Source organism: Canis aureus, chromosome 36 (genome assembly GCF_053574225.1).
Source record: "Canis aureus isolate CA01 chromosome 36, VMU_Caureus_v.1.0, whole genome shotgun sequence".
In the NCBI taxonomy this organism is placed as follows: domain Eukaryota; kingdom Metazoa; phylum Chordata; class Mammalia; order Carnivora; family Canidae; genus Canis; species Canis aureus.
Genome location: NC_135646.1, coordinates 1,859,337 through 1,884,140, shown reverse-complemented (window position 1 = coordinate 1,884,140; position 24,804 = coordinate 1,859,337).

Sequence of the window (24,804 nt, the reverse complement as noted above, 5' to 3'; positions counted from 1 at the left end):
TGCTCTGCATTCTATTGAGATGATTATATGAGTTTTCCTTTCATTTTGTTAATGTAATGTATTACATTGATTGTTCTGTGTATGTTGAACAATCCTTGCATCCTAGGGATAAATACCACTTGACTATGATGAATGATCCTTTTAATGGGCTGCTATTTTGGTTTGGTTTGGTTGCTATTTTATTGACAACAAATAATTTTTGCATTTTTGTTCATCAGGAGTATTGGTCTGCAGTTTTCTTTTCTAGTCACGTCCTTTTCCAGTTTTGGTATCAGGATGAGGCCTCATGAAATAAATTTAGGAGTTCTCCTTCCTCTTTGATTTTTTTGGAAGACTTTGAGAAGGATTGGTGTTACATTTTGTTTTTTAAAGAGTTTCTTAACTTATTTATTTTAGACAGAGAGACTGTGTGAGCAGGGGTAGGAGGAGAGGGAAAGGGAAAGAATCTCAAGCAGATTACCCATTGGACATGGAGGCCAACATGGGGCTTCATCCCATGATACTGAGACCATGACCTCAGCTGAAACCAAGAGTCAGACACTCAATCCACTGAGCCATCCAGGCACCTTTGGCTTTGATTTTTCTTTAAATGTTTGGTAAAATTCACCAGTGAAGACATCTGGTCCTGGGATTTTCTTTGTTGGGAAATTTTTGATTACCAATTCAACCTTTACACTAGGAATTGGTCTGTTTAGATTTCTATTTTTTCTTGATTCAGTCTTGGTAAGTTGTATGTTTCCAAGAATTTTTCCACTTCTTCTAGGTTGTCCAGTTTGTTCATGTTTAGTCATTCATAGTATCCTATTATGATCCTTTGAATTTCTGTTGTAACAGTTGTAATCTCTTCTTTTTCACTTATAATTTTGTGATTTGTCTCCTTTCTCTTTTTTCCTTGGTTGTTTTAATTAATTTTGTTTATCTTTTCAAAAAACCAGCTCTTAGTTTATTTTTTTATTGTTTTCTGTTCCCTATTTCATTTATTTCTGCTCTAATTTTAATTATTTTCTTTTTCCTGCTAACTTTGGGCTCAATTTGTTCTTCTTTTTCTAGTTCCTTGAGGTGTAAATATAGGTTGTTTATTTGGAATCCTCATTGCTTCTTAATGTAGCTGTTTATTGTTTATTCCCCTTAGAATTGTTTTTGCTGCATCCCACAAGTTCTGGTGTATAGTGTTCCTATTTTTGTCTGAAGAAAATTTAACATTCCCTTTCACTTTTAATTTGATCCATTGGTTGTTCAGAAGAGTATTGTGAATTTTCCAATTTTTCTGTTGTTGTTGATTTCTAATTTCCTGTCATTCGGGTCATAGAATATACTTGATATGATTTCAGTCCTCATGAATTTGTTGACTTGTTTTGTGGCCTAACATGGATTGTCCTAGAAAATTTCATGTGTGCTTGAGATGTATTTTCTACTGTTGCTGGAAAGAATGTCCTATATGTCTTTTAGGCCCATTTGGTCTACAGTGTTGCTCAGAAATGTTTTCTTATTGATTCTGCCTGGATGATCAATCCATCATTGAGACTGGGGTATTAAAGTCCCCAAATTTGTTGTATTACCTTTTCTTCTTTTAGCTTTGTTAGTTTTTGCTTTATATATTTAGGTTCTCCAGTGTTGGGTGGATGAACATTTACAATTGTTATATCTTCTTGATATACTGATTTCTTTATCATTATATAATGACTTTCTTTGTCTCTTTTTGCCATTTTTAATTTAAAGTATATTTTGTCTGATATAAATATAGATACTTCTGCTTTTGTTTTTGTCACCATTTGCTGGAAATGTGCTTTTCCATCCCTTCACTTTCAATCTATATGTGGCTTTAAGGCTAAAAGAGTCTTGTAGGTCCCATATTGTTGGATCTTTTTTTTTTTTTTTTAAATCCATTCAGTCATTCTGTGTCTTTTAAATTGGGGAATTTAATCCATTTACATTTAAAGTAATAATTGACAGATAAGGACTTACAGTTGTGATTTTGTTAATTGTTTTCTGGTTGTTTTGTATATCCATTGTTCTTTGTTTCTTATCCTGTTGTCTTTTTTGTGTGTTTTCATATCTTGGGATCAGCATGCTTTGACTTCTTTATTGTGTTCTTTTGTGTAATTACTACACTGTTTTCTTTTGTGGTTAACATGAGGCTTATGTAAACTATCTTAAAATTAAAACACCCTATTTTGAACGGATAACAACCTAACTTTAATAGAATTTATAAACTTTACACTTTTGCTTCTCCTTCCCCTCATACTGTAGATTTTTGCATACAGACAATTTACATACATTTTATGTTGTGTAACTAGTAACAGATTATGTAGTTATGGTTATTTTTATTACATAATTTTTTAAACTTTCAAACTTGAGTTGTAAGTGAATTATGCACCTCTTTAAGATATTGCAGAATCTAAGTATAACTATATACTTACATTACCAGTAAGATTTATACTACTTTTATATGATTTTATGATGTAAATTAGCATTCTTTTACTTCCACACAAAGAATTCCCTTTAGCATTTCTTGTAAGTCATGTGTTGTGGTAATGAACTCCCTCAGCTTTTGTTTCTTCTGGAAAATCTTTATCTCTCCTTTATTTCTGAAGCCAGCTTCATTGGGTATAGAATTCTTGGTTGACTATTATTTTCTTTCAATACCTTAAAAGTATGCCTGGTACTGACTTTGGTCTGGGGGTGATTAGCTCTGCTTGCCTATGTCTTGGGTTGAGTATCCCTGGGCATTATAGTGCTGAGGAGTTATCACCAGTCCTCCTGGTCAGATAGAGCCAGAAGGCACTCTGGACAGTGGGTGGGGCTATAATTCAGCTCCTTACTTGGGTGTGGGCAAATAAGACTCTAGGGATAGCAAAACTCATTTGAGGGGATCCCTGGGTGGCTTAGTGGTTGAGTGACTGCCTTCTGCTCAGGGCATGATCCTGGAGTCCTGGGATCTAGTCCCACATCAGGCTCCCTGCATGAAGCTTGCTTCTCCTTCCTCTGCCTGTGCCTCTGCCTCTCTATATGTATGTCTCATGAATAAGCAAATAAAATCTTTAAAGAAAAACTCTTTTGAGAATTAAAATCAGGCAGGAAGTGCCTGGGTGGTTCAGTCAGTTATGCATCTTAGGTCCACTCAGGTCATGGTCTTAGGGTCCTCGAATCAAGCTCCACATCAGGCTCTGCATTCAGTAGGGAGTCTGCTCGGGGGTCTTTCTCTCTGCCCCGCTCCCTGCTTATACTTTCTTTCTCAAATAAGTAAATAAAATCTTCAAAATCTTCAGAATAAAATGAGGCAGGTCTACATTCTGCCAAGTTTCCTAATCAAAGTAAGTCCCAACTTGGTTTTGCAGATAAGCAGATCTGCTCTTTGGGATTGGACAGTGCAGGTATTTTTCTGCTAATATCTATTGTGCTGGTTCTTGCATCATCTCCATTTCTCCATCATACCTAGATCCTTAGTGATTGAGCCCTGTAGATTCCCTGCTATGCAAGATCAGAGCAGTGGCTCCTGCACAGTGATCCACAATGCTGAGCAAGAGCAGAAGGGCTTATTGCCCACCAAGATTCTCTTTTTTCACTAGAGGAATCAGAATTTCAGGGACACTTCCCTTTGTGGTGCCACCCTGGCATGGAGGAGGAGCAGTACACTCAATGTGTAGCTGTAACTCTTACCTTTCACATGCAGGCTGTCTTGGCCTCTGTATGCAGTGGTTTCTTTAGCCTCATACCCATGTTCCAGGATTTTCTTGGTGGTGTCTTGTTCTTGAATAGTCATTGGTTTTTCTTGTTATGGGGAGCAAAGTCAGGAAAAACTTATGTGGCCATCTTGGTGATATCCCCAACCTAAAATATAAATCTTTATTTTTATCATTATTATTTTTATATTTGATTTCCTTCCTTGAAACTCTGCTGGATTGTGTAAAGAAATGGAAAAAATATTGTGAAGTAAAATTGGCCTGACTTTTTCAGACTTTCTTTAAGGAAGAGTGTCATAGAGATTGGCAGGAATTTTGCTTCCATAAAAAAATATAAGCTGGACTCCTATGTTTATAGTTATCAGGGGAACTATTTTTTAGATCAAATTTGGAACATTCTTTTCAAGAGAGCAGTTAAAGTAGCTAACTGTGGCCCAAAATATTTCAATAGAATCTTTTTAAAATAAATTTTATTCTTTTCCAAGGTTTTAATAGAAGAAATTGTCCAGATCATCATGATGTGTTATATGCTAACTATATAAAATAAAACCTTTTAATTGATGTAATATGAAATAACATGAATAAAATATTCTTGAAATAGTATAATTGGATTAGAAATATTTTAAAAACAATTATTATTTGAATAAGGAAATGTTGTGGTTCTTGACATACTTTGATTTCTTATAATTCTGATATGAAGTATTATTTTGATTTTATAGGTGAGAAAACTGAGAGTTTGAGAAATTAAAAAGCTAAAAAAAAATAGATCCTCAGATACAGATTTGAATCTGTGTCTTAGATTACAAATCCTGTGCTTTATTTCCCTGGATAATCCACTTCCTCAGTGAGCTTTATTATTCTCAGATTCTCATGCTAAAAGGGAGAAAAAGTATCAAAAGTAACATTTTCTGGGTCTCCTCTAATACAAGGATTAATGACAAAGTATGATTAGAGCTTAGGTTATACTAACACTTTAAAAACTCTTAGAAATATTTTGAAATGAAAGCTTTTTCCTTGAAATCTTGTCTAATACTGCTAATTTGCCTACTAAGCCCTTTTTCATAAATACTGGAAAGGGAACTATATAACTTTGCTGATCTCATGTTTTAACTCTGCATTTTTTTTTGAAGATTTTATTTATTTATTCATGACAGACACACAGAGAGGGGCAGAGACACAGGCAGAGGGAGAAGCAGGCTCCCTGTGGGGAGCCCGATGCAGGACTCGATCCCAGGACCTCGGGACCACAGCCCCAGCCAAAGGGAGACAGTTAACAACTGAGCCACCCAGGCACTCCTTAACTCTGCATTTAACAAAACATATATATATATATATATATATATATATATATATATATATATGAATATATCTTTGTAGTTTTGAGAGCTTTATAAATTAATTTGTTCTTGGGGATCCTGGGGTGGCTCGGTGGTTTGGCGCCTGCCTTTGGTCCAGGGCGTGATCCTGGAGACCTGAGATTGAGTCCCATGTCTGGCTCCCGGCATGGAGCCTGCTTCTCCCTCTGCCTGTGTCTCTACCTGCCTCTCTCTCTCTCTCTCTCTCTCTCTGTCTTTCATGAATGAATAAATAAATTTAAAAAATTAATTTGTTTTTTTTTAATTTAATTACTCTGTCTCCTAAATTCTTCATATATGGATGGAATAAAGTGCAAAACTTTTTTCTCTAGTGCAGAGAAAAGTTTGAAGATAAGTAAAGAACTGGAAATGAAAATTTGAGCATTCACACTAGTTCCAAAACTACTTTTACCCCATAATAACAAACATCTGATAGGAATAACTAAAAGGCACTGTTACTTTATAGACAATAAATGTTAGACATCTCAATGTTGAATATCATTTCCCTTTGTTGGTGGTTTAAAAATGTACAAGATTTGGTTTCTAATAGCAGCAGCTACTTTTCTTGAGAATTTGCTAGGCTCTAGGCTGTCTGCTCAGGCTTCATTCACATATTCTTCTTTAAGCTGTGGAATCCTGCTGTGAGGGAGGTGTCCCTAACCACCAAGCTACAAACATGGAGAGCAGTTGCCTATGATCCCTCCACAGGTGATGGTAGAACTGGGATTCCATCTCGACTTTGCATCTGAAGAGCTTTGAAGATGGTGAAGAGGGTGGGCTCAGGGTCCTTCAAAGAGGCATCATTAGGTTAGGTTATAGGAAAGCTGAGGCAAGAAATTAAATTTTGTTCCTAAGTACTAAATTCTATACCTGAAACTAATATTGCACTGTATGTTAACTAACTGGAATTTAAATAAAAACTTAAAAAATATGTTATTATGTATATTCAGTGTAATTAATTGGCGGTGTTTGCCTTTTGGTTCAATGCTGGTTCCTTTAGATTTATGGCTGTCAGACTGCTCTCTATGAGTCTCAAATTCAGTGGGTTGTCTCTAGGGAAGTCTGAGAAGAAGTGAGAGCCATGGCTGACCTGAGGGGTTTTGCATCCACAGGAGCTGAAATGAGATTAAATAGAGACAGCCTGTATCCCACTGCCTGACCACAATCAATGCCTGGAGTTGAATCAAGCTGCTTCATCACCTTTGGCCACCTCTCCAATGACTTGGAGTGGTGGGACAGACACCACTCAGAGCCCATAGAAGCAGGGATCAGTCTCTATTCTGCTGCATGCCTGATATAGGAGTCTTGGGGGGAAAATAGTAGCTGAAACCTTCTAGTTTGATGTCTATTAGTGATTTATAATGTTCTTCTAATAACCTATTCTGGTCCACTGACCTTCAAATTGGGGATTATTTTTCCCCTATAAGTTTCTGTTTAGCACTTCAAGAGGGAAGTTTATTATTTTTCTCAAGAACTGCCCAATGTTGAAGGCCTCTGTTTCCTTGCCAAGTTCCTGCTGCCCCAACAAAGTACTTAAAGATATACAAGGGGCAGAACTTATATTAAGTTGGACTTCATACCAGTGAAAACATTGAAATACTTGCATACTAGTTGGTGAATAACTACTCCTCTGAGCTTAGTGGGTACTCTTTGATAATCTCTCTCTCCCCCTCCCCAGTAGCTACCTAAACACATCATGATCTGGCAACTAAAGGGTTAACACTTGGTTAGGGTCTGATTTAGGTTTCATGGAACGTGAAGCTTATTTGATCTTCTTTAATAAGAAGAGTGTAATTCTGGGTACAAACACAAATAGACATGCAGAATAAAAAAAGAAATCACAACAAATCACAAATTTTGAACACTTGATTAATAACACAAACATAGTGGAACTTCCAAAATATAACAGTATCTTTTATTAATTAATTATACTTCATAATGCCATAAAACTTTTTTTTCTATATATCTTTGATCTCTTTATATTGCAACAATTTTATAATATGATATGTAGAAACACTAGAAAGAGAAAGAAAAGTTAGTCTTCCTAATTATATGGTTAGCCAGTTTTTATTTTTATTTTTAATAGTGTTTTACTAATTTTTCTAGACACTGTCAGAAACTGAATCTTCTATTTACAGTTTTGCACCTCTGATGAGCATAAGAATTTTCTAAAGATTAGTTTCTGGCACTATAAATATTTCAAACATTGTTTTCTTGTATACCCACATCCTTACCAGTGCTGGCAGCTTGGGACACATTCATGTTGTCCTGTGACCTGTGATGTTGCACATTCATGTCATGCTTTTTGGTGACTTAACTGGCAGACTATATATTCAGAATATTCCTGGTCTTGACACTGAAAGCTGGATCCATGCTATAGTTTTAATGTTTGTGTCCTCCCCAAATTCACATATTGAAATTCTAACCTCCAAAGGTGATGATATTAGGTGAGGCCTTAGGGAGTGATTAGGTCATGAGCTTAAAGCCCTCTTGAGTGGGAAAAGTGCTTTTATAAGAAACCCTGCAAAGTGGCCTAGCTCCCTCCATCATGTAAGGACATAGGAAGAGGGTGCTGGCTATAAACCACAAAATGAGACTTCACCAGAACGTGATGATTCTGGTTACTTTGCCTTGGACTCCCAGAGCCTAGAACTGTGAGGAATGAATTTTTGTTGTTTATAAGCTACCCAGTCTGTGATACTTTGTTGTAGCAGCCCAAGTGGACTAAAACAATCCATAAAAAGAACAACTGATAAATGGAAAACTCATCAAAATTAAAAACTTTCTCTATGAAAGCCCATGTGAAGAGTAAAAAAATATGAATTATAGACTGAAAGAATATATTTGCAAACCACATTTCTGACAAAGGATTAGTATCAAGAATATATAAAGAACTCTCAAAATGCAACACTAAAAAAAAAAAAAAAAAAAAACAACCCCAAGAAATCAAAATGAAAAATGAACAAAAACCACACCAGACCACCAGACATTTCATCAAAGAGAACATACAGGTAGCAAATAAACACATGAAAACATCATTAGCTGTTAGGAAATGCAGATTAAAGCCATCCAACATAGCAGGAAGTGTAACAGGCCACATCAAAGCAGAAATCAGCAGTGGTATTAACCACTTGGGGTTAAATTAGTTTACCTTTGCAAGCTTTACAAAAATCTACCACCACATGAATATATTGCTAGTGATCCCCTCAGGGCCATATGAGTGAGGGGTCTTGAGCCTCATCAAGCACCCTTAGATTTCCTGTAGCTCTGGTTCTGTCTGTGGCCCAGCAGTTGTCTCCAAAACTGAGGTCACTGGCCTCTCCTTTGAAGGTTGATGCCTGGGTTGGGCTGATTATATTCTGAAACAGAAATGCTAATCTTTACATTTTTTAAAATGAAATTTTTGTTTGTTTATTCTGAATGCATGAAAATTAAAAGAATGTAGTGGAGGCACGGCAGGGTACAAAGTGGTGTTTGCTCTAGGACACTGGGCTGTCATTTAGACCTTGGGAAAATGTGGGTTCATTGGAGGGATCTTTTCAGGGAGTTTATTTTCAGGAGAACCTAGAGTCCTAGTGAGAAGTCACTTTCACCTGTAAGGTGAGTCTGCTTTCTGAACTCCAAAGACAATGTCATCAAACCCCTTGACAAAGCAATGCTTAAACTTATTCTGCACTTTTTTGTGTGACTCCCCTGCCCCTTGGGATTAGTGGTGGTTTATCTAACTGGTGGGATGGAAAAGGGAATCATGGGGCACATTATGCTCAGGCCTTTACGGACTCTTTCCTTTAGAGTTGCCTGCCCATAGGCCTCCTCTTCTTGTAGAAGGCTCAATGAGGTGTAGCTGGTGAGAGCGATGCTGGGGGGTATCCAGCATTCTGTCTCTCCCTGAGTCAGGAGGCTCAGCTGGGAGGGGGACAGGAAGAAGAAGGGACTCCTTGCTGGCCCAGGCTTAATCCAAGAACCCTAATCCAACTGGACCAAGGATAAAGCTGGTGCTGGGATCATGATCCAACTCTTTTGTCTACTTACCAGTGGTTCAGAACCTGTAGTGTTGAGAAACATAATGAACTGGACCCTCAAGTACTGCACGTACACAGACAACTCACACTTATATTTGTTATGTACCAGACACAAGCCTTGTGATACTTGGTGAGCAATGCAGTCACGGCCCCCGGGAATCTGGCAGGCACATTTCGGTCCATCCCAGGTGATAAGCACCCTCTTTTGACTCTGGACACACTGTGGCTCTACCATTCGTCTACAGAGAGGAAAATTCCTTCAGTTCAGTACTGTACATTCCTCCAAGATTTTCTGAAGCAGCTGGCCTCAAGCCCAGCAGTCCGGGGGGAATTACTTGGCCACTCTGTCCCAGTCTCCCTCCCTAACATGTGGCAGTCAAGGAGAATATTCCCTTTATGATCTCAAGTCAGCTTCGAGTAAAACCAGCCCGGGCTGTAGGAGAGGAGGCTGTGGACAGGGCAAATAAATCACTGCACAGCAGCCAGCTGAGATCCACCTCCCTACGCCTGGTGGGCCCCTGGCCATGCCTCCAAACTGCAGGAGACAGCAGGCCAGCTGAACACTGAGCAGCCCCCTCAGGTAACAACAGGGGACTTCCTTGGCCTCTTCCCACTCCTACCCCAAATTCATGGGGTGAATAATTATTACAGTCTTTCTTTCTTCACTGTCTACTCCCTCCCCACCCACCTCTACCAGTATCATTTGCTTTTTGAAAGGCATTTACAAACACAGCCGGGGGCTTCATTTTGAGAATAAATTTTACTTTCCTAAGAAAAGAACAACCTGAAGGAACTTCAGAGTTCTTGTGAGGACCAGTTGGCTATTAATACACGTCATTATTAATACAGAAGAGTAAGTCCCTATGCCTGCATTCAAGTCTACCCTTCAGGGGAGAGACTTCTTGTGGTTGGGGCAAGTGGAGAAGGGCCCTCGGAGCAGAAGAGACCTGTTAGTAATAACCTGTGAGGACACCAGACTGATACCCAGTTATGAGGACTAGACAGGTGAGCCCTTGCTCTGGGCCAGCTCCTGGCACTGCCCCTGACGTCATCAAGTTCCCGTGGATTCTCTGTGGGCTGTGAAAGTTTAGGCCTCCCCTTTGCACCAGCAGACTGGGCCTCTCAGAAAAGAAAATGAAATGTCGGGCTTGTGATGGGATAGAAATAGCACGAGGTGAACTCGGGGGCCCTGCTTCTGCTTCTCACTTTGCCACTAGTGGAAGGGTGGTAGCTAGCTCAGGTTTCATCTGTGTCTCAGTTTCCCTGTCTGTATGATGAGCCATTGGAACAACGTGTCTCTGTCTTCTCCTAGCCTGCGCTGTCTGTGGTTTGTGAGTGCTCTAGCTCATAGAGAGGAAGGCAAGAGAGCTGTGTGCTGAGCATTGAGATGGATACTTGGCTCCTTTGGTCTGCAGAAAGCAGCACTCCAGTTCTACAGATGAATGGAATGAGGCTCAGTAAGGTGAAGTGACTTCGGCAATATCGTGCAACTGATTTATTAGGGAGCAGACGTCGTGTCATGAGTGTCAGGAATTCCAAGTTGAGCTGGTTTAAGTAGAAAGAGAATATATTGGTTCTTGTAATGAGAGATTGCAAGAGCTTCTGGCTACAGGCATGGCTTGAGCTGGGAGTTTGAAGATGCGACCAAGGACTGACTTCTCTCCATCTCTCAGTTCCTTTTGCTTTCTGCTGGTTTCATTGTCAGGTTTCATGTGGTAACAATTGGCTGCAGTAGCCCCACTTCTCACATGCGGCCCGACATCTGTTTAGGGTGAACAAATGCCCTGATTTGCCTGGAATTGAGGGAGGAATCTCCGGGCAGGGGACTTTCATTTTTAAAACCAGGAAATTCCCAGGCAAGATGTGACAAGCTGGTCCTTGTCATGGTCTCAGCTTCGAGTCCATCGGAAAAGAGCATGCTTCTTTGAGTAGCTCTCGCAAGCTCTTCTGACTTGCACATTTACTGTCTTAGAACCAGGGCCTGTCCCGGAACCAGTCTCTGTACCCAGATGGCTGCAGGGCACTGACTGACTTAGGCTTGGAAACAGCCTGGTCCGGACCACTGGCATGGTGGTGGGCAGGTGGGGCGGTGCCCCAAAAGGCAAGAGACCCTGTGGTCAGAAAGGGGAGTGAAGAGCCCTTGGAGGTGAATGGGAGAAACCTCTCTGCTGACAAATGGTAAGATCACGTTTCAAACCCTGGTGTCCTTACTGAAAGTGCAGTGTTCTTCCTCCAGAAGCACAGGGAGGTGGATGAGTCTGAGACATGCCGTGGCCCCTTTCCAGGAGAGGTCAAGGAAGAACGCCCAGCAGAGTTGGAGAATTGTGATTCTGACGCAAGAACTTTGGGAGTTCTTGGCTCCATGGCCTTTGAATAGAGAACAGATCCATTTCCTGGCCTCTACACCACAGAGGATTTATAGAGGCGGGTGGGCAGGGCGTGTGGGGGAGTGCGTGACCAGTTCACACCACATGAGTGTGTTGGTGGCAGCCCTGAGTGGGGCTGCACTCTGTGCATCCCTTCCGCATCTGAGAAGCCCTCATCCGATGCCAACGGTAGAGCCAAACCTACTCTCGGGGAGAAATGCAACCTCCCCAAAGGGAGAGGACATCTGCTTGGGAGACTGACACCCAAAGGAGTTTAAAAGATACCTTCTGTGCAATGCCAGCTTGGAGTGCCCTGGCTGCTAATACTGCTTTTTATTAGAGCTTCCAGCAACACTCACTGGAGAGCTACTAGGCTAACAGGAAAGATTATTTTTGGCTCTCATACTTCCTGTTTTAGGAGAAAATGGTGTTCCAGAAAGACTTACAAAGACTGAAAAACTGCTAACATAATGACATTGAAGACAGGAGATAAATTTCACACTGAAATTTTTACTTCAAGTGAGAGAAAAAGTGTGAAAATTATTATAAGGGTGATGATAGAAACATGCTGTAATCAGGAAACAGAAATATGTTCTAGTTTGGAAGGCCTAATGTTAGAGGTATATTATACGGTTTTAGGGCCGTCTATCTTCCTACATTCAGAAAACTTTCAGGAGTGTTACAAACAGGAATATGACTGTACAGTCAAATGATGATTCAAGTTGCCTTGCATTTGAACCTCTAGACACCTAGGTTTATTTGCCTGTACTAACTTGAGTGGATCTCTCTTATTTTTTGCCTGTCTAGCATTTATCTGTGCTCTTCTGCAGCAACACCTTGATTTCATCTTCAGGAATTAACCTTAGCTGCCCCTATTCTCAAATCAAGTAGTTTCAGAAGGATTGAATTCTAGGGTCGGCCACATGATCAAAGCCTGGCCAGTAAGTCACTGTGATTGGCTTAGATCACATGACCCAATCCAGGCCAATTGAAATCAGCACTGAGGCTTTTGCTCAGTTACTGGAGCAAAGGTACCTAGTTTCTGGTGGGATTGCTACGCTGGTAGCAATAAGCACATAGGTGCTGGTGGCCAGCTGCCCGAGTGCAAAGGCGACATGGCAAAATGTAGAGCTAAAGATGTGGAAAGATGGAGCTTTGACAATATTATTTAAATATGTGGATCTGGACATGCCTGAAGCAGGTGGACTTTTCATATGTAAGAGTCAATACATTCTTTATTTTGCTTGAGGCAATTTGATTTGATCTTTGGTTACCTGCTAATGAAGCATTCCTAATTGACAGATGAGAATATAGTTAACCATATCATTCATTTAGAACTCAGTTGTCCAATTGCTGGATTATGTGGAACAAAGAAAGGCATGAACTGAGCTCAGTGGAACATGATATGTGCTAATAAGCGTTCTGGGTTGGACTCAAAGGCAAATCTTTTCTTTAGGGTGGCACGTAATATAAGAGTCAAAATGCTCTCAGCAGTTTTGCTATTTTATTTTCAGACTTACAGAAGGTAAGGAACAAATCTCAAGGCAAGGAAGGAGCAGCTCCGGGAAGGAAAGAGACAGGTAAGGAGCAACTGGGTAGTCTAACAAGACAAGAGCCGGAGAAGGACTCCCAGACCCAACAGTTGTAGTCATTTAACACAAAGGTCAAAAGGTCCCAGATTACATGTATGTTCTTTTTGTTTTTCAGATTTTATTTATTTATTTGAGAGAGAGAAAGAGAGCACATGTGCATGAGTGAGGGGGAGGGGCAGAGGGAGAAGCAGACTCCTTGCTGAGTGGGGATCCTGATGCAGAACTTGAACCCAGATCAAGGACCCCTAGATCATGACCTGAGCTGAAGGCAGATGTGTAACTGACTGAGCCACTCAGATGTCCCTACCTGTATGTTCTTGATAATCCCCGAGTCATCAGGAAAAGACTGTTTGCCGCTCTGTGGTTTTCTGTTTGAAAAGGTATGAAGGGCATAACATGTTTTAGAGAGTTCCTACCATTTTAATTTTTCAAAAGATTTTACTTATTTATGTGAGAGACAGAGAGTGAGTGAGTCTAAGCAGGGGCAGGGGCAGAGGGAGAGGGACAAGCAGACTCCTCACTGGGCAGGGAGCCCAATGCAGGGATCATGACCTGGGCCTAAAGCAGGTGCTTAACCAATTGAGCCACCCAGGGGCCCCCCTACCATTTTAATTTTTAAAAACAAGTTTTGGTTGTAGAAATGATAAATTTCACTAACTGGAAAAGCTCTCCACCAAGATCATTTTCCTGAAGATAATGGATAGCCCAGAAATGCTTTTATATTGATTTAGATGTAGTGGTGTCTGAGAACTTTTTCAGTTTACCACTAAATGAGGCAGCCTGTGTGTTTTGATTTTTTTCTGCTTCAGTTTAGCCACAAGATGGTTTTCGGTGTTGGTGGTAAAGGAGAGAGGGACCTGCCTACAGGATAGTGAAGCCTGAAGAGGCTGGTCTCAAAGGAGAGGCATTTTGAGCATTTATTCTAGGTGAAATATTTTATGTGGTAAGTAGATGCTCTCTGGGGTCTCTCTTGACTCAAAGGATCTATAACTGCAAGCTTTGTTTCTTTTTTCTTTTTTTTAATTGCCATTTAGTTTTAAGTGGTATCCCATGGAATAAATCTATTTCTTTAAGTCCTGTTTTTGAGTAGGCATATGATACCATGGCATTCTTTAAAAGTTTCAGCCATTTCAGCCATAAATAATGGCCTATCTTTACAAGAATACCTGGGTCAGCCTGGGTTGTGGCCTAGAGATGTGTACCACAGTATCTGCTTCCCTTCCATGGCAGAGAGTCTTGTCCTAGAAAATGATAGTCCAAGATAGGTCCCAGCTCCTCTAGCATTTAAGAATAACCATATCATTAATTTTCATCAATGGAGCATAAACAGAAGTGGGTGTATCTTTTCTAGGATTTTTAGGAAGTGGGTGTGGCTTTTCCATCTTCACCCTTCAGGTTGGATAAAGAGAACTCTGCAACACAAGAAGGAAAGCACCTGGGCCTGGAGTTGCCACTGGTTGTTGGGAGTTGGGCCTAGAGTTATTGGTTAGTGGGATAAGAGACACTGACCAACTGACCAACCAGTAACGCCTTCACTAGATTGCTAGGTGGATGTGGTTTAGAAATAGTTTCAGGTGGATCGTGGTTATAGAGTTAAATAGCATTGGCTTGGATAGACTATTTCCTTTTTCATCTGTTTTTTTCCTCAGTAGTGTTTTTCTACTGCGCCAGATTTTAATACTTCTCTAATATTGCTATTCTCTCATTTTAACAAAAAGGATAACAGGTCCCAGGCTGCAAGTCTTCTGATTAGCAAAATATAGATTTATTTTTATTGTGCTTATTTTAAGTCATCTTTTATTTATGCAGTAAATTCCTTTTCTGATTTTAATAAGGAAATAATTTTCCTTTTAAATACATGTATGCTAAGGAGGAGAGTGAGTTGGTTCAAAAATATGTTAAGTGGGTAATAGTAAGGTTTGTAGTTATGATGAATAAATTACTGTAGAAATTCATTGATAAATACATTATTATAGAATACTACCATATTTTTTCCTACAGATTATGGTATTGAGAATGAGGACTCTTCATACAAAATTTATTAGTAATATAACCACCCTAAGATAGTCAAATTGTAAGGATGATATATTCTACTCTGATAAAGTAAATTTTATTTAAATCCTCAGGATACATTTTTTCTTTCAGCCTCTCCTCAATTTGTTCAATGACTTTTATTAAAAACAACTTTATTGGGAACCCTGGGTGGCACAGCGGTTTAGCGCCTGCCTTTGGCCCAGGGCGCGATCCTGGAGACCCGGGATCGAATCCCACGTCGGGCTCCCGGTGCATGGAGCCTGCTTCTCCCTCTGCCTGTGTCTCTGCCTCTCTCTCTCTCTGTGTGACTATCATAAATAAAAAAAAAAAAAAAAAAAAACTTTATTGAGGTGGAATTCATATGGCATATGCTCACTCATTTAACATACACCATTCAATATTTTTTAGTGTATTTGCAGAGCTATGCGACCATTATCATAATCAATCTTAGAATATTTTCATTACCCCCCAAAAGAAGCCTATACTTATTAGTAGTCACTCCTCATTTGTTCCCAAACCTCTCGCCTGAAGCCCTAGGCAACCAATCACTCTGTTTATATAAATTAGCCTTTTCTGGACGTTTCATTTCTATCTATCTATCTATCTATCTATCTATCTATCTATCTATCTATCATCTAATCTATTATGCATTGAGTCATAAAATAAGTGGTGTTTTGTGACTTAAAGTTAGCCAGCCTTCATCTATCTTGTAGCATGTATCAGTACTCCTTTTTATTGCCAAACAATATTCCATTATATCAATATAGCACATTTTGTTTATCCATTTATCAGTTGATGGACATTTGAAATATTTCTGCTTTTTAGCTATTATGAATAATATGAACATATGAACATTTTGTATCTTGAAGCTATGAACATTTCTGTATGTTTGTGCAGGCCTGTGTGTTAATTTCTGTTGGTAAGCACTTAGGAGTGAAATTTCTGGGTCATGTGGTAATTCTGTGTTTAACCTTTTGAGGATCTGCCCAACTGTTTTTCAAAACGGCTACCACATTTTCCATTCCCGCCAGCAGTGATGGGGGGCTCCAATTTCTCCATATGTTTTCCAACACTTGTATTGTCCTTTTGATCATAACTATCCTTGTGGATGTGAAGTGATATCTTACTATGGTTTTGATTTTCATTTCCTTGCTGATCAGTGATTTTGGGTATCTTCTTATTAGCTTACTAGCCATGTGTATATCTTCTGTGGAGAAATGCCTGCTCAGATCACTTGTTCATTTTTAGTTGGGTTATCTTTTATTACTGAGTTTTTGGAGTTCTTCATATATTCTGGATACAAATTCCTTATCAGATATATGATCTACAAATATTTTTTCCTGTTCTTTTTAAAAAAAAAGATTTAATTAATTAATTAATTAATTGTACTATCAGAGAAAGAGAGAGAGAGAGAGCACAAGCAAGGGTCAGTGGTAGGCAGAAAGAGAGAGAGAGAGAAGCAGACCCCTTGCCAAGCAGGAACCTGATATGGGGCTCAATCTTAGGACCCTGGGATTATGACCTAAACCAAAGATAGATGCTTAACCAACTGAGCCACACAGGCTTCCCTTTTTTATGGTTCTGGGGATTGTCTTTTTGCTCTCTTGGTGGTATGTTTTGCAGCACTCAAGTTCCATGATTTTAGAATTCCATCCATCCATCCATCCATCCATCCACCCATCCATTCAATGATTTATTGAGGTGATGAACCAAATCTTGACTGATTTACTTTTTCAGCTTGTAAGCAGGAGGATTTTCTGTGGTGTGATCAATCTAATTGAAGACTTACTAAGGAAGATGTTTTTCACTGGTTAACTAATTTAATACTTATTTAATGGGACCTTGTGCATTGAAGCATGGGGATATACCTGACACTTCTCCTCAGAAGAGAATGTAGCTTTGGAAGACATGTCAAGAAATTCAGATCCTTTTGAATACTGACTTCAGGGATCCCTGGGTGGCTTAGTGATTTAACGCCTGCCTTTGGCCCAGGGTGTGATCCTGGAGTCCCGGCATCGAGTCCTGCATCAGGCTCCCTGCATGGAACCTGCTTCTCCCTCTGCCTGTGTCTCTGCCTCTCTCTCTCTCTCTCTGTGTGTGTGTCTCTCATGAATAAATAAATAAAATCTTAAAAAAAAATAAATACTGACTTCAGAATTGTTTATATTTTGATGAAAGATTAATAGACTTTTGGAAAATCACTTTATCTAAAATGTTTACATTCACTTAGCACTCCACACACAAATTATTCTTTTTATCTTAAAAACGAAACAAAAAAACGCCCAAAACTCACTTGCCCCTTTTCCTTTGGAAAAATCTAGGTACTTGAGAGCACTGAACTAAACTGCATTATGTTCATTTTAACTGGTAAGTGTGAGTAGTTATGATTAGTTTGTTCAATAAGTGAGAGAACCAAACTGTATGACCACACTTAGTTTTGCCTTTTTTTTTGACTTGTAGTCTGTGCCCCAAATTACAGATGGCCCCAATTTCATCACTTGTATCATGGATATAACAGCACTTACCTTGTAAAGATTTAAGGAAGATTAACTATGTGTACATGCCTTGTTCAGTGCCTGGCTTAGAGTAGATGCTCAATTAATGTTTATTAACTTTTATCTTTTCTTGATTTTGGGTGCAGAGGTTCTAACTTTGAGGATGTGTCTAGATTAACTCTACAGAGAAAACAATTTATACAAGATGTGGATCAGGCCTCTGTATCCCAAATAAAACCAAAAAACCACAAAACAAACAATTACAACAAAAACCACACTTGCGAATGTATCTCTCCTTAAGGACTGGGTGAGGGTAGGGAGAGATGCAGTAAGAGATCAGGTGTATGGAATGCTTGGAAATGCCAGATTCTGACTCACAGCAGCCACAGCTTGCCTGCCTCATGGGTGGCCAATGGAGACACATGCAGATCAGAGGGCTGGCTCTGGCCCCTGGCTCCCTGTGTGATCTCTCCAGGAACATCTGCTTTATGGAAAGAAGCAGATCAAATGGCTCAAGGAAAGATCAAAATCAGATGGGAAAAAATGAAATCTCTTAAGCCCTAGGCTTAAATTCATTTCCCCAAAAAGGCATGTGCTGTACTTAGTAGCATTTTTTCGAAGAATGTAACTTTTTGACATTAGTGTGATGTTCAGGAGTGTGTTCTTGAATCAGGATGGTATGTGGCTTGAAAGAATCTTCAGATCAGGTTGACTGCATGAGGAAGTTGTCACTTTTGTTTTATGATTCGTGATCTTGCCTCAGTTCTGGTTGATTATTTTTTATTTGAACTTCCTTTCTCACTTGAAGAATGGAGACAAGTATGTGCCATAAAGTTGAGCGTACATACTCCAGTAGCATGTATTTCTTGAACATCTACTAGCTGCAAAGCATGATGTGAAGCTCTGTGTGGGGCTACAGATATCCAGATATATGATACAGTCATTTTTGGAAGAAGCTGGTAGTGGAGTTGAGGCGATAAGCAAGGTATCTGTAATGGTTAGTCTGATGTATTAATTTGGCTACAGTATATTACCCCGTTATCTAAACAAACACTAATCTAGGTACTGCTGTGAAGTTATTTTGTAGAAGTGGTTAATATATACAATACATTGACTTTAAGTAAAGGAGATCAACCTTGATAGTGTGGGTAAGACTCATCCAATCAGTTGAAGGTCTTAAGAGCAAAAACTGAGGTTTCCCAAATAAGAAGAAATTTTGTCTCAAAACTGCACCAACTCCTGAGTTTCCAGCCTCCTGGCCTGCCCGACAGATTTCAGACTTGCCAGCCCCCATTGTTGTGTGAGCCAAGTCTTTAAAATTTATCTATGTATTTATGTATCCATCTGTCTAAATATTTATCTATCTCCTATTGGTTCTGTTTCTCTGGATAACTCTGGCTCATGGAGTATCAAAATAACGCTAATACTAGGCAGAAGAACATACAGTTCGTGAGAGCAGAGACTCTATTTCATTCACTTGTGTATCTCAGCAATTAGAACAATGCCTGGCCCATACTTGGCATTCAATAAATACTTTTTGGATGGATGGATAAATGGCTGGCTGGCTGAACGGATGAAAACATGGTAAGGACATTAAGAACGGTACAGAGTATTATTAATTACCAAAGGAAAGTCATGAAATTCTTAAAGTCAACCTTTAATGTTGATTTTTACTCTAATCTTTTTTTTTTTTATTAAATCTAGAATCTAGTAAATGTAACATAGTGATGAGTCTAAAACAAAGGCATCCCATTCCGCTTGCCACTAGTTAGTGCTTTGATTCTGGATGGTAAAGAAATCTGTTGGGTGTTACTGGAAAGTCTTTCCTCTCCTGAAACAAAATACCTTCTCTGGATATAAAGTTAATTATATGTGATGCTTTAAGTTCTCCAGCTGGAGAAGGGCTCAGCCAAGGGAATTACACAGAAATAGAGTAAGAATCCTAATGTACCACATCTAGAACGCGCCTTAACTTTACTTTATGTGTATGACACAATAAAGTTTCCTGTTGGTTAAGACTGTTTGAATCATGGTATTTTGTTATCTGAGCTGAAAACCTCTTAATTCATTAAATGAATATAAAATCATGCTAGAATGGTTCGTAGTGGCTAGTTGTTAAGACAACTTTAAGAATGAGAGTTTGTTTCCTATCACCAAGGATGAACTACTAACTAGGGTACTTTTGTTTCTGGTGAACATTAGTTTAGTTACTTCTTAATTGTGAGGATTCTTGAAAACTAGTACAGAAAAGCTCTTGAAGAATCTAAACGAACACATGTGTCAGAGTGAAACACATCCTAAAACACTGCAATTGGGTGTCTGTTACCCTAAAGCCAGTAGAGGTTATTTTCAAGGTATCCACAGATAGCAGACTGTGTAATTCTCAATAGCTCTTTACTATTCTTGAGTGAATTAGTTCCTTTACTCCCTGGGCTGTTGCACCCAGACACCCCTACTGATAGCCTTCAGGGGTTATAGGAAGCTATCATGGAGATGGGAAGATTATGTTTGTGTCTGTCTTGTTGCTTTATTCTTCAGAGGCTTTCAAGACTAGTGGCTTTACCCTACTTGTAAATTAGGAAATTAGTCCATTACAGTGTCATGGATGATGGCAGGAGACATGAGACGTCAAGATCAGAGACAAAGGACTTTATTATTCATTCTCAGCAGAGCAAGCATCGTGGGTGTCATATTTACTTTGGTCACCTGTCTCCCAAATCCATGGGGATAATGGAGAAGGTTCAGGTGGGTACTGGGCGGGTAGTAGGCTTGCATCAGACCTAAGGAACTCTGAGCTTGGGAACCCGAATCTTTTATGATGGGTTCAGGCAACTTACTCTTTGCCCCAGAGAGAAGCATTGTCTTCCCTAGAGGGAAGCACACTGGAGAGCAGGCAAATCTTCCCTTTGCTCTGGAAGGTGTCACTATCTCTATATTCCAGGACTTTTTATTAAACAAATATCCTTAAAAAGAGAGTCCAGAACAGAAGAGCAGTTAGTGCCACACCCCAGGACATCCAGAAATCCAAGAGTCTGGAGAAAACTGTCTTTCTGAAAGGGAGGAGGGATGGGCTTATGGAATCATGCAGGGAGTTTATAGGATGTAAGCGTGAGACCTATTTGTCTACCAATACGGATATAGAGTAGTGTTTAAGTGGATGGCTCTGTGACCAGAGGATATGATCTTCAGAGACAGTTTATAGTGATCACAAAATGAAAAGGGAAACTTGTATTCCTCCCTTCAGGGCAATAATATAGTCCATTGAGCTGCTTTGAAATTAAGTGTTCTTTTCCATAACAATGAGAAGAGCAGCTAACATTTATTAGGTGCATATTATATACCAATGCTGATTCTAAACCTTTTGCTTAGATGAACTTATCATCACTATTAACATTGTGAAGTCGTTCATTACTTTATTGATGAAGAAAATGAGGAACAGAACAAGATTATGATGGTAAAAGATTAACTTTAGGAAAGATTAGGACTTGCCTGAAAAATGTCAGGGCATTGTTCGGCTAGCTTGTTGGGATCAGGGTGTGGCTGGAGCTACCCAGAACTATACTGAAACATTCTTCCCTCTCCTTACCTTAAGCATACAACCAAGTTTGATAATTAAGATGTTTTTCTTTTTTTTTTTTTTTTTTTTTTTTTTTTAAATTTTTATTTATTTATGATAGTCACACATTGAGAGAGAGAGAGAGAGGCGGAGACACAGGCAGAGAGAGAAGCAGGCTCCATGCACCGGGAGCCTGACGTGGGATTCGATCCCGGGTCTCCAGGATCGCGCCCTGGGCCAAAGGCAGGCTCTAAACCGCTGCACCACCCAGGGATCCCTTAAGATGTTTTTCAACCATGGGGAAGAGGATGTAGAACAAGAGTCAGTGCTATGCCTTCTCATATTTAGTATCTATCAACCCAAAGATTGGAAATTAGGAACTCACAGGAGATGATGACATGGTTTGTGTTTCTGTCTGTCTTAATGAATGTCTTAGACAGTTTGGGCTGCTAAAACAAAATATTGTGAGCTATGTGGCTTAAACAGCAAACATTTGTTTCTCATAGGTCTGGAGGCTAGATATCTGAGATCAGAGTATCAGCATAGTGGAATTCCTGGTGAAGGCTCTTTTGTTTACAGATGGCCACCTTCTTGCTGTATCTTCATATGGAGAAGAGAGAGAGAGAGCTTTGGTCTCTAGATCTTTTAAAGGCACCAATTCCATTATTGGGACTCTACCCTCATGACTTCCTCTAAATTTAATTATTTCCTAAAGACCTCACCTCTAAGTACCCTTACATTGGAGGTGAGGGCTTCAATACATGAATTTTGGGAGATACCAACATTTAATCCATAGCAACGGGTAGCTATGGTAAAAATATTCATCCCTGGTTTTCAGATAAGAAATTTAAACAGAAAAATTAACAATACCTATCTCACAAGATTAAAAAAGACAATGTTTTGTGTAGTGTCTGGCATAATGGGTGCTCAGTACCCATTAACCCCTCCCTTTCTTATGTAGCTCAGTTATTTGGTAGATGTGGTAACATTAGGTATATGTATAAACTATGGGTACTTCTCATTACATATACAGTATTGAGCTTCACAGATGACGAATAGTGCATTCGTCTTATCCTATCAATGGAAATTGTTCTATACTTTTTTGACAACATTTAGAGAAGTGCAATGGACCTGCAGGGGGTCTAGACAGAATAAATGATTTGATGATGAGAGAGAAGCATTGATTTGTGACAAAGGTCCCTCTTCTCTGAAAGCAGCTGGCCTGTGGGAAAATAGGAACTTGAACCTGGGAGTCTGGTTTCATTCTTGTGTTGCTACTGATAAGAGGGTCTTATTGGTTCCAGAGTCTTTCCATTTCATAATTTTAGTCCTTTTCTGATGTTCAGCTGTATCACTATGCCTACATAGTATGTAATGTCCCCATATGCTTATAATAAATTCCTTGTGAAGGTGGCTGAAGTTAGTGTCTGTTACTTACACATAGAAGAAATTTAACTAAGACAGTTGTTGGCTTGTGAAAGAAAAAGCTGTGAAAACTTCATGATTGTTTTTTGAGATATAAAAATCAATGTTATTCTCTAGCTGTATAGAATCCAAATTTAAGTTTATGGAAAGAGTGTTTTGTTCGACTGTTGGAGCCCACGCAAGTAACCTAATCAGTAAAAGAAAATCATGGACTAGGTTCTCAGCATCTTCAAACACTAGATAAATTCCAAACTTCTGTGGAGCAGAAGATCTTTTGAGGTCCTTTCTAGTTACATATTTCTAAAAATAAAAGACTGTGATTCCAACATTTGGAGAGCAGGGAGTAGAGGAGTTGACCAGTGGAAGGCTCTCTGGAGACTTAATTTGAACTAAGACCCTTTAAATACAGTCTTTACAATGGTTAATCTTATGTGTCAACTAGACTGGGTGAAGAGATGCCCAGATAGCCGATTAAACATATTTTTCTGAGTGTATCTGTAAGGATGTTTCTAGAAGAGATTAGTATTTGAAACTGTAGACTGAGTAGGGAAGATTCATCTGTACCAATGTGAATGGGCATCATCCAGTCTTGTCGGGGCTTGAATAGAACAAAAAGATGGAAGAAGGGCAAGCTCTTTCTCTCTTTTCTTGAGCTTGGACACCTACCTTCCTGCCTTCAGACATTAGAGCTCTTGGTTCTCAGGTCTTTGTCCTAGGGATGAATGATACCACTGGCTTTCTTGGTTCCAAGCCGACTTGGAGATGGCAGACTGTGGGACTTCTTAGCCTCCATAATCAACTCCATGAGCCAATTCCTATAATAAATTTCTCCATCCCTCTGTCCTCTCTCAGTTGGTTCTGTTTCTCTGGAGAAGCCTGAAAGAACCCTGAAAGGACCCTGGAGAACAGTTTCCAATCCAACCTTCTTATTTAGGGAAATATTCTCAGGTAGAGAAACTGAGGTAGAAAGAACAGTGTCTGCCATAGTAAAAGTTCTTTGAGGTCAGTCACTTTGTCTTTACTTTTCTTCTTTTCCCAATACTTGGAAAGCCATTATTTAATTCTGTTGATGATGACAACTGCAAAATTAATAAGAGGACATGAAGCTAATGCATCGTGTTTGACTTGGGTATTTTTTTTTAGCTTATCAGTCTCTTCCATTTTAGGTTGGGGGAGCAGATGCTTCCTGACAATTTTAAATGATTAAATGAATTATTTGTGACTCAGATCCTTATTGGAAATCCTTTATCTAAATCACATGGCAACCTTCAGCCAGCCTCACAGAAACATGACATTTTTTCTTGGCTGGTGCATTTCAGAAGGGACTTCATTTCTTTGAGATGCTACAAAGAGTAACTGGAATGTTATCAGGTCCCCATGATGTGATTTATGTAAAAAGTAAACCACATAGATCTTGTGCTGTCTTGAAGAATTTACTTCAAGACTTAAAACCTCTGAGGGGAGATTACCAAAAATTCTTTGCATTTGAGACAGCCACTGGAATGCAAGATATGGTCTCTGATGTTCATTGGACTCCTGAGAATGCATAATTCTCTTCACTTATTATCAGTGTATCAAAACCTATAGGAGAGATTTGAGCAGCCCACATGCCAAAGAGGAGCAGGCATTGTAAGAACTGCAGGTGAAGAAAATAGATTCTCATTAATTAAAAAGAAAAAAAGGTTATCAGTATGCTACAACTATAGTTCTCTTTGCATTGGTGCATGTGAGCATCTTGAAGTCCACAATTATCTGGAAACTTAGGCCTTCCCTGAATTCTGTGAAAGAATGACAACATGTACTTGGCATTTGCGAGGCCCTGTGCTGTTGTGAGAAGAAGTTGGGGTTTGGCATTGCTGGCATGTGCTCTATAATTCTGGGAAGTTGCTTACCCTCCCTGAGCTCTCATTTTCTCATCGATAAGCTGAGGATAAAAATAATACTTCCGAAGTTATTAAGAAACTCAGCGGAGTTCTGGAAGCAACAGCACTGACCAGCTGTGGGACCTGTGCAATGCTGAAGTATGTGAAGGAGGGAGGTAGTATTTCCAACTAGTCGGACCTACTTACTTCTGTTAATGCCACCTACTTAATTATTCAGAAATATTCATTAATTTGTTGAACAAATACCAAGATCCCCTATGAGTCAGATGCTATGCTGAAAGCAAGGGAGGGTGGTGAGTAAGATAGACATGGTCCTAACCTTGACGAGACTTAAATCTTTGAGAATCTTTTGAGAATCTTAAGAAGACTCGGAGATCTACAGTTGCAAGGTAC